Raw genomic sequence first — 9,225 nt, forward strand, 5'->3', positions numbered from 1 at the left:
CAGCTGCATGCATATATGGGACCAGATTGTTGTTATTTTTGTTAAGTGTTGTTGAGTCGTAGGAGACTCATAGTGACCCTATGAAAGAATGTCCTCAACACTTGTGTGACTTTCCATCCATTCTCCAGGTTCATAGGGTTTCCAGAGGCAAGCTATTATGGAAGTGGATGCCACTCCTGCTTCCAAGCTTGTTTTAATTGGGGAGCTCCACCAAACACTGTGTGTCATGGGTAACCGTTGTCACATTTGACACATCAGTGTCACAGTGTTCAGCTTAACACCAACCCAAGTTACCTCTGTACAGCAAGTGGACATAACAGGGTTACATGACCTAGAAGAATGTTTGAACAAAAACAATTAAAAATAGGTCTGAGGGCCTCTGATTAAAGTCACCCACCTTTGGCTTGGTAGCATCAATTTCTGTCCACATTGGGGCTGGATAAGATGAAGTTAATATAAACATCCAACTGTTTTCTAATAAGTAAGACATTTGCTTTTGCTTTTGTTCATTTTTTGCTATTTCTTTATTACTAAAAGGTGAAGGTTGGTGAAGGGTTTCATTTTCCTTATAACAGCTTCTGAAATTATGGGTTTTTTCCCCCTGTAAACCTGAAAATATATTTAACCATTGCCAGAAATAAAGTAAAACTCACATTTGAGTCATTACACACACACACACACACACACACACACACATTCAAGCCATGGTGGCAATACTTAAGGTAGAATGTTAAATGATCCAGGAAGTATCCAGAGAAAATGGAAGGAATACTCAGAGTCACTGTATTGGAAAGAATTGTCTGACACAAAAGAATTTCATGAAATGGCATATGAGCAAGAGCTTTTGGTGATGAAGGAGGAAGTTCAAATTGCTCTGAAGGAATTGGCAAAAAACAAGGCTCCAGGAGTTGACAGCATACCAATTGACATACTTCAACAAACAGACACTGCCCTGGATGTGCTCACTAAGTTGTGCCAAGAAATCTGGAGAACAGCCAGCTGGCCCACTGACTGGAAAAGATTGATATTTGTTCCTATTCCAAAGAAAGGTGACCCAACAGAGTGTGGAAATTATCAAACAATATCATTAATATCACACGCAAGTAAGATTCTGCTGAAAATTATCCAAAAACGTTTGGAACAATATGTCAACAGAGAACTGCCAGATGTGCAGGCTGGATTTAGAAGAGGTTGTGGTACTAGGGATAATATAGCTAATGTTAGATGCATCTCGGCAGAAAGCAAAGACTACCAGAAGAATGTCTATCTGTGGTTCATTGACTATGCAAAGGCTTTTGACTGTGTGAATTGCAATAAGCTGTGGCTGACTCTGAGAAGAGTGGGAATTCCAGTACATTTGATTGTGCTAATATGAAACTTATACTTGGACCAAGAGGCAGTTGTCAGAACAGAACAAGGAGACACTACATGATTCAAAATCAAGAAGGGGGTTCATCAGGGATGTATTCTGTCTCCATACCTTTTCCATCTGTATGCAGAACAGATCATCTGAGACGCTGGGCTATACAAAGAGGAATGTGGCATCAGGATTGGTGGAAGAATAATCAACAACCTGCATTATGCTGATGACACAACCCTGCTTGCTGGAATTAAGGAGGACCTGAAGTGCTTGCTGCAGAAAATCAAGGACTACAGCCTCCTATATGGACTGAAGCTCAACATCAAGAAAACAAAGATTCTCACCACTGGGCCAATTGGCAGTATCAGTATGGATAGTGAAGAGATTGAGATAGTTTTAGTTTTTTGGCTCCACAGCCAACACTTGGTAACAGCAGCCAGGAAATCAAGAGAAGAATTGCATTGGGAAAGTTGGCTGAGAGGGAACTCTCAAGAGTACTGAAGGGCAACAACGTCAGACTGTAGACTAAGGTCGCCTGATCCAAGCTATAGTCTTTGCAATTACGTGCTATGCATCAGAGAGTTGGACAGTAAATAGGGTTGATAGAAAGAGAATTTATGCCTTTGAGCTGTGGTGCTGAAAATGAGTGTTGAATATACCATGGACTGCTACGAGAACAAACAGGTTTGTCCTGGAGAAGGTGAAGCTGGAATGCTCCTTGGAGTCAAGGATTCTGAAGCTTCATCTGACATACTTTGGGCATGTTGCAAGGAGGGACTGGTCCTTGGAGAGGGACATCATGTTTGGCAGAGTGGAGGGGTGGCGAAGGAGAGGAACACCTTCGATGAGGTGGATTGATTCTGTGACTGGAGAGGTGGGAATAAGTGAGTTTGAGATGGCTAGGTTGGCACAGGATAGAACAGCATTTAGAGCTCTTGTACATAGGTCGCTATGAGTCATAAGCAACTTGATGGCACATAACAACAACAACAACATATGTGTGTGTGTGTGTGTGTGTGTGTGTGTGTGTGTGTGTGTGTGTGTGTATGGTTTGTTTAATCTCTCAATTATCGTAATAGTAGTGGAAATCAAACCCAAACAAGCAGAAGAAATTTTGTAAATGCAGATTCACTTCTTAATGGACCAGTTAATGGCAAGACTTATTTATATCTGCTTGGGAGCATGAATCCTTTTGATTCTGATGCTATAATCTATTGTGTAACCTGATTTTATTGGTTGTTTATTGTCCTTTAGAGTTAAAAATGTGTACTTTTGAGTGCTTGTCAGGTGAGAATTAAAAAACTGTGGCTCTTTCCACTAGTGAGTTGTATAATAACATTAATTAAAGATGGAAAAGTATTAACTTCTTGGTTGTGACATATTTCCTGTTAAATTTTATAGTTCACATGTTGTTGTTAAGTGCCATAGAGTCATAGGCCACTCATAGCGACCCTATGAACGAAAAAACCTGAACACTTACATAACATTAATAATTTCTCCAAGTTCATAGAGTTTCTGGAGGCAAACTATTTTGGAAGTGGATGCCACTCCTTGTTGTTGTTGTTGTTGTTTTATGCTGTCGAGTCACTTGCGATTCATAACGACCCTATATGCAACAGCCCTAAACCCTGCTCTATCCTGTGCCCAATCGCACTGCCTCTGACACACCCATCCCAATTACCCCAGTCACTGAATCAATCCACCTCATAGAGGGTCTTTCCCTCTTGCGCCGTCCCTCCACCCTCCCAAGCATGATGTCCCTCTCCAAGGACTGGTCCCTCCTTACAACTGGTCAAAAATATCTCAGATGAAGCCTCAGAATCCTTACCTCCAAGGAGTAGCCTGGTTTAACCATCTTCTGGATGAATCTGTTTGTTTTCTTGGCAGACCATGGTACATTCAATACTCTTCTCTAGCACTACAGCTCAAAGGCATCAATTCTCTTTCTATTCTTCCTAGTCATTATACAACTCTCTGATGCATCAAAAGTGATAGCAAAGACCATAGCCTGTATTAGACGCATCTTAGTCTCCAGAGACACACCATTGCTCTTCAGTACTTTGGAGAGGTCCCTAAGAGCAGACTTTCCAACGCAATACGTCTTTTAATTTCCTGGCAAATGATGCGAAGAGTGTTGACTGTGGAGCCAAGCAGACTAAAGTTGTTAACAATCTCAATCTCTTCACCATCCATCCTGATGTTGCCAACTGGTTCAGTGGTGAGAATATTTGTCTTCTTGACATTGAGCCTCAATCCATGCTGAAGGCATGCAGTCTTTGACTCTCTGCAACAAGCATTTCAGGTCCTCCTTAGTTTCAGCAAGCAGGGTTGTGTCATCTGCATAATGCAGATTGCTGATAGATCTTCCACCAATCCTGAAGCCACTCTTCTCATAGAGCCCAGACTCTCCGATACTCTGTTCTGCATACAGGTTTAAAAGGTCTGGAGATAGGACCCATCCCTGGCATACTCCCTTTCCAATTTTGAACCATGCTGTGTTTCCTTGCTCTGTTCTGATGACTGCCTCTTGGTCTAAGAATAGGTTTCGCATAAGCATGATCAAGTGGTCTGGGATTCCCATTCTTCTCAGAGTCAGTAACAGTTTGTTATGATCCACACAGTCAAATGCTTTTGCATAGTCAGTGATACACAGATAGACATTCTTCTGGTAGTCCCTACTTTCAGCTAAGGTCCACCTAACATCAACTACAATATCCCTAGTACCATGACCCCTTCTAAACCCAGCCTGGGATTCTGGCAGTTCCCTGCGGATGTGCTGTTACAGCCATTTTTGGATAATCTTCAGTAGAATCTTGCTTGCATGTGAAATCAATGATTTTGTCCTATAGTTTCCACACACTCTGTTGGGTCGCCCTTCTTTGTGATGGGAAAAAATATAGATCTCTTCCAGTCAGCTGGCCAAGTAGTATGTGATAGTTCACATAATTCTTTTTTAAATTAAATTTTTTTGGCAGATATTTGTGTTGAGGGGATGAACTGAGTAAAACAGTGCAGAACTGTAGTTTTTTGCCAAATTCTCCAACTTTTTTTGGGTGATAGGATTTTTCATATGTGCATAACTAAGTAAGGTAACAGCTGTGAAACCTAACCATGGAAATGCCAATTGCTTTGGCTGTTGGAAATTTTTCTAAGACAGCCTTGAGAGCAAGCTTGTGAGTCTTAAGAACAAATTTTTAAAACATCATTTATGAGGCACACCAACTTACAGTTCATGGATACTGTCAAATTATAAGGCGTTTGAAACGTTTCTGCATGTCTGTCTCTTGGAGAAGTTTTTGGTTCTTTTTTAAATTGATATTTTAATGAAAATTTATAGAGAACTTGGATTTCCATTCATTCATTGTTGCACATTTTCCTCCTTGCACTATCCTCTGGTTCACTTTTTGCTTTGGAAAAAAAAATTTTCATTGCTATACAGACCCTCTCCCCCACCTCACCCCAGTCCATTTTACTATGCAACTCTTATTCTGGACTCTTGTTGTGCCATAGTTATGATCTACATGGCTGACTCTGAGAAGAATGAGAATCCCAGAACACTTGATCGTTCTAATGCGAAACTTACACATGGACCAGGAGGCAGTCATCAGAACAGAGCAAGGGAACACTGCATGGTTCAAAATTGGGAAGGGCATACACCAGGGATGCATCCTGTCTCCATAGATTTTCAACCTATATGCAGAACAGATTATCCGGGAGGCTGGGCTCTATGAGGAGAAACGTAGGGTCAAGATTGGTGGATGATTTATCAACAACCTGCGTTATGCGGATGACACAACCCTGCTTGCTGAAACTGAAGAGGACCTGAAGCATCTGCTGCAGAGTGTCAAGGACTGCAGCCTACAATATGGATTGAGGCTCAATGTCAAGAAGACAAAGATTCTCTCCACTGGACCAATTGGCAGCATCAGGATGGATGGTGAAGAGATTGAGATTGTACACAGCTTTAGTTTGCTTGGCTCCACAGTCAACAGTCTTGGCACCAGCAGCCAGAAAATTAAAAGGCGCATTGCCATGGGAAAGTCTGCTGTTAGGGACCTCTCCAAAGTACTGAAGAGCAATGGTGTCTCTCTGGAGACTAAGGTGCAGCTGATAGAGGCTATGGTCTTCCCAATCACTTGTTATGCATCAGAGAGTTGGACAATGACCAAGAAGGATAGAAGAAGAATTGATGCCTTTGAGCTATGGTGCTGGAGAAGAGTATTGAGAATACCATGGACTGCTAGGAAAACAAACAGATTTGTCCTGGAAAGATTTAAACTGGGTGGCTCCTTGGAGGCAAGGATTCTGAGGCTCCGTCTAACATACTTTGGACATGTTGTGAGGAGAGACTGGTCCTTGGAGAGGGACATCATGCTTGGAAGGGTGGAGGGACAGCGCAGGAGAGGAAGGCCCTCTATGAGGTGGATTGATTCAGTGACTGGGATAATTGGGATGGGAGTGTCAGAGACAGTGCGATTGGCACAGGACAGAGCGGAGTTTAGGGCTGTTGTACATAGATAGGGTCGCTATGAGTCGCAAGCGACTGGACGGCACATAACAACAACAACAACAACTTGTTGTGCCAATAATGCCTAATCATATATTACCTTTATAAAGTTCTCTCTCTCATCTTTTTCAATGCCATGTGCATTATTCATCCCCTCTTTTCTTAGTTTCTCCCAACCCCATGTTAGTCCTGTTTTATAACAGTGGCATTATGCAGTATTTGTCTCTTTGTGACTGAGATGTTTTAAACTGTATACTGTCCTCCAGGGTTATCCGTTTTGTATAATATTTCATGAATTCTTTGTTTTTCAGTTAAGCAAGGCATTTGTGACACTTGAAATCAATATTACTCTTCTGAATATCGTGAGGGAAAGGAATGGGTAAATAAGCTATATTTTTACATTGTTTTTATGTTTAAAAGTTTTTTTATTATAGTCACTGGTTTATATATTTTAAATACTGCTTGATTTTTAATCTCCAGTATGGTAAATATAAAAGAAACACTAGTAATGCAATAGTTAGGTTGTTGTTATGTGCCACCAATTCTGAACTAACATATTTTGATAACACTCTAGCAGGTTTTCAGAGACTGTAAGGTACACAGGAGCAAATTTCTTATCTTTCTCCCACAGAGCAGCTGCTGGATTCAAATGAAGAGCCTTGGGTTGGCAGCACAACACCTTACCACTAGGCCACCAAAACTCCCTGATGGTTAAGTAATTGGTTGCTATTTGAAAGGTTGGCAATTTAAACCCATCCAGTAGATCTGTGGAAGATGAACCAGTATATTTGTTCCCATAAAGATTATAGCCAAGAAAATCCCACAGCATGAAGTTGTTACAAGTTGTAATTAATTCAACAGCACTCAATAACAATGGTATTATAAACAAAATTTTTGAAGTCTTCAATAATTTTGAAATATGTAAAGAGATCTTAAGACAAAAACCAAACTAAAACAAAACAACCCATCACCCTGTAATCTTTATATAATCGAAAACTGAGGATATAGACTCCACAAATCTAGAATTGTAGTCTGGTGGTATGGGTGCAGGGAAAAATTTCATAGCTGCAATGAGTGCCCTTAAACCTCATGCAATGTATTTGCAATTGGCCCATCAATTGCATTTCAGGACGGCTATTCAAAAAGCCCTCTCCAGAGAAAGTGTTAAAACTCTTACTGTTTCAGGTTTTCAGGTGAAGGAGTGACTTTCAACAATACCTTGAGTGAACTCCCCTGTAGAGTCATTCTGGAATACACAGGGTTAATAGTGGCTACGGTAATAGTGGCTATGGAATACATGTGAAAGGAAAGGACTTGGCTACAATGCCTGAAAGCAAGCAAACACCAAGAACAGTTGGCACTGAAAGCAGTCTCATACTCCCTGGAGCATGCACCAACATAAAAGAGATCTGAAAGTTGTCTGTTAAACAAAGTCTATTTTCCAAAGTTCTTGATAAGGTTAAGAGTGCAGTAAGACCCTGTTCATGAGTACAAAGATGTCTTCTTGAAAATTGTTCATGCCCATCTATGCTTTGTTCCATATTGCCCATGCTTTGTGCCACATGTTTAAACATTTGCCCACCCTATGAGATCATGTTTTACTGTAAGCTTTACTTTTCTGCTAATAAAATGAGGTGCTTCACAATCTGTCAATGTCATTGGCCTGAGAGAGTGATGACCCCCTGAAAACCCACATTTCTTCTCGCTGGTCTTCTCTCAACTCCACGAACACACAAACAACACCCCCCTACTCCTATTAAGCACTGTTGCCCTTTGCCCTCAAGTTGCTATCCCACCAAGAAACTATGGGAAATGATGGAAAGCCCCTCAATCTGTTCTGTCAATAAAACAGAGAATCATGTAAACTTTTAGTTATAAGGAAATTATAAAGAACTATTTTCTGTTACTGGATGCCATTAAATAGCTTCCAACTCAGTGATTTCTTGTGAAAGAGTTCATAATACTGTCTGGTCCTGAGCCATTCTTCTGATCAATCTTATGTTTACCGCATTGTTGGAGCCATTATGCCAATCAGACTCATTGCGGACCTTCCTCTTCTTCATTGGCCTTCAACTTTACTAGGAATATGCCACATAAAGTTAATTTAGAGATTGATCTAAGATGGCGACTGTGGAACCGGAAACCACCCCTACTTCTAATCCCCTGCCTACAGAAGAAGAGAAAACAGATTCTAATCAGGAGCTTGCTAATCCAGAACACTATATTAAACATCCACTACAGAACAGATGGGCGCTCTGGTTTTTTAAAAATGATAAAAGCAAAACTTGGTAAGCAAACCTTCAGCTCATTTCTAAGTTTGATACTGTTGAAGATTTTTGGGCTCTGTACAACCATATCCAGTTGTCTAGTAATTTAATGCCTGGCTGTGACTACTCACTTTTTAAGGACGGTATTGAGCCCATGTGGGAAGATGAGAAAAATAAACGAGGAGGATGATGGCTAATTACTTTGAACAAACAGCAGAGACGAAGTGACCTCGATCGCTTTTGGCTAGAAACGCTGCTGTGCCTTATTGGAGAATCTTTTGATGACTACAGTGATGATGTATGTGGAGCTGTTGTTTATGTTAGAGCTAAAGGTGATAAAATAGCAATATGGACTACTGAGTGTGAAAACAGAGATGCTGTTACACATATAGGGAGGGTATACAAGAAAAAGTTAGGACTTCCTCCAAAGATAGCAATTGGTTATCAGTCCCATACAGACACAGCTACTAAGAGCGGCTCCACCACTAAAAATAGGTTTGTTGTTTAAGAAGACACCTTCTGAGTATTCTCATAGGAGACTGCGTCAAGCAATCCAGATTTGGGAGCTGAACCAAAGCCTCTTCAAAAGCAGAGTGGACTGCATTTAAATTTGATTTCCATCTAAATGTTGCTAAGATATAAGAGAAGTCTCATTCGCCTTTGTCTTGTACTTCTGTGTTCATTTTTTTTCCTCCATTTTTTGGCTAGAGTATCCAGTATCCCAATCAAAGAATTACAGTATACATTGTCCCCAGAATACATAAATATGTTCCTAAACCCACTCTGTAATAGCTTAATAGAATTCACATTATAAAACATTTACCCATCCATCCATAATATTCAAAACAGAACTTGTATTTCTGTATCTTACAGGAAAAACAAAATGTTTATGTATCATTATATACAGAAGCATATTTTGCTGGTTTGAAAGAGTATGATGCATACCATATTCTAGCATTTTTCTTTGTTTCTTTTTTACAGCATTGTTTTTTGTTGTATTCTTGCTGATGGCTGCTAGATTTTAATTTATTTGTTTCCCTACTTAATAACATTAGTGATTCTGATTTTGGTTTTTCATTTTGCTTTGCTCC

At 40.3% G+C, this 9,225-nt stretch overlaps 1 pseudogene; it reads left to right on the top strand.

The window, feature by feature from the left end:
- Positions 1-1,217: 1,217 nt before the first annotated feature.
- Positions 1,218-8,642, top strand: LOC102849410 (annotated as a pseudogene).
- The last annotated feature ends 583 nt before the right edge of the window (positions 8,643-9,225 follow it).

Source organism: Elephantulus edwardii, unplaced genomic scaffold (genome assembly GCF_000299155.1).
Source record: "Elephantulus edwardii isolate Elephantulus edwardi_28Jun2011 unplaced genomic scaffold, EleEdw1.0 scaffold00192, whole genome shotgun sequence".
Classification (NCBI taxonomy): Eukaryota; Metazoa; Chordata; class Mammalia; order Macroscelidea; family Macroscelididae; genus Elephantulus; species Elephantulus edwardii.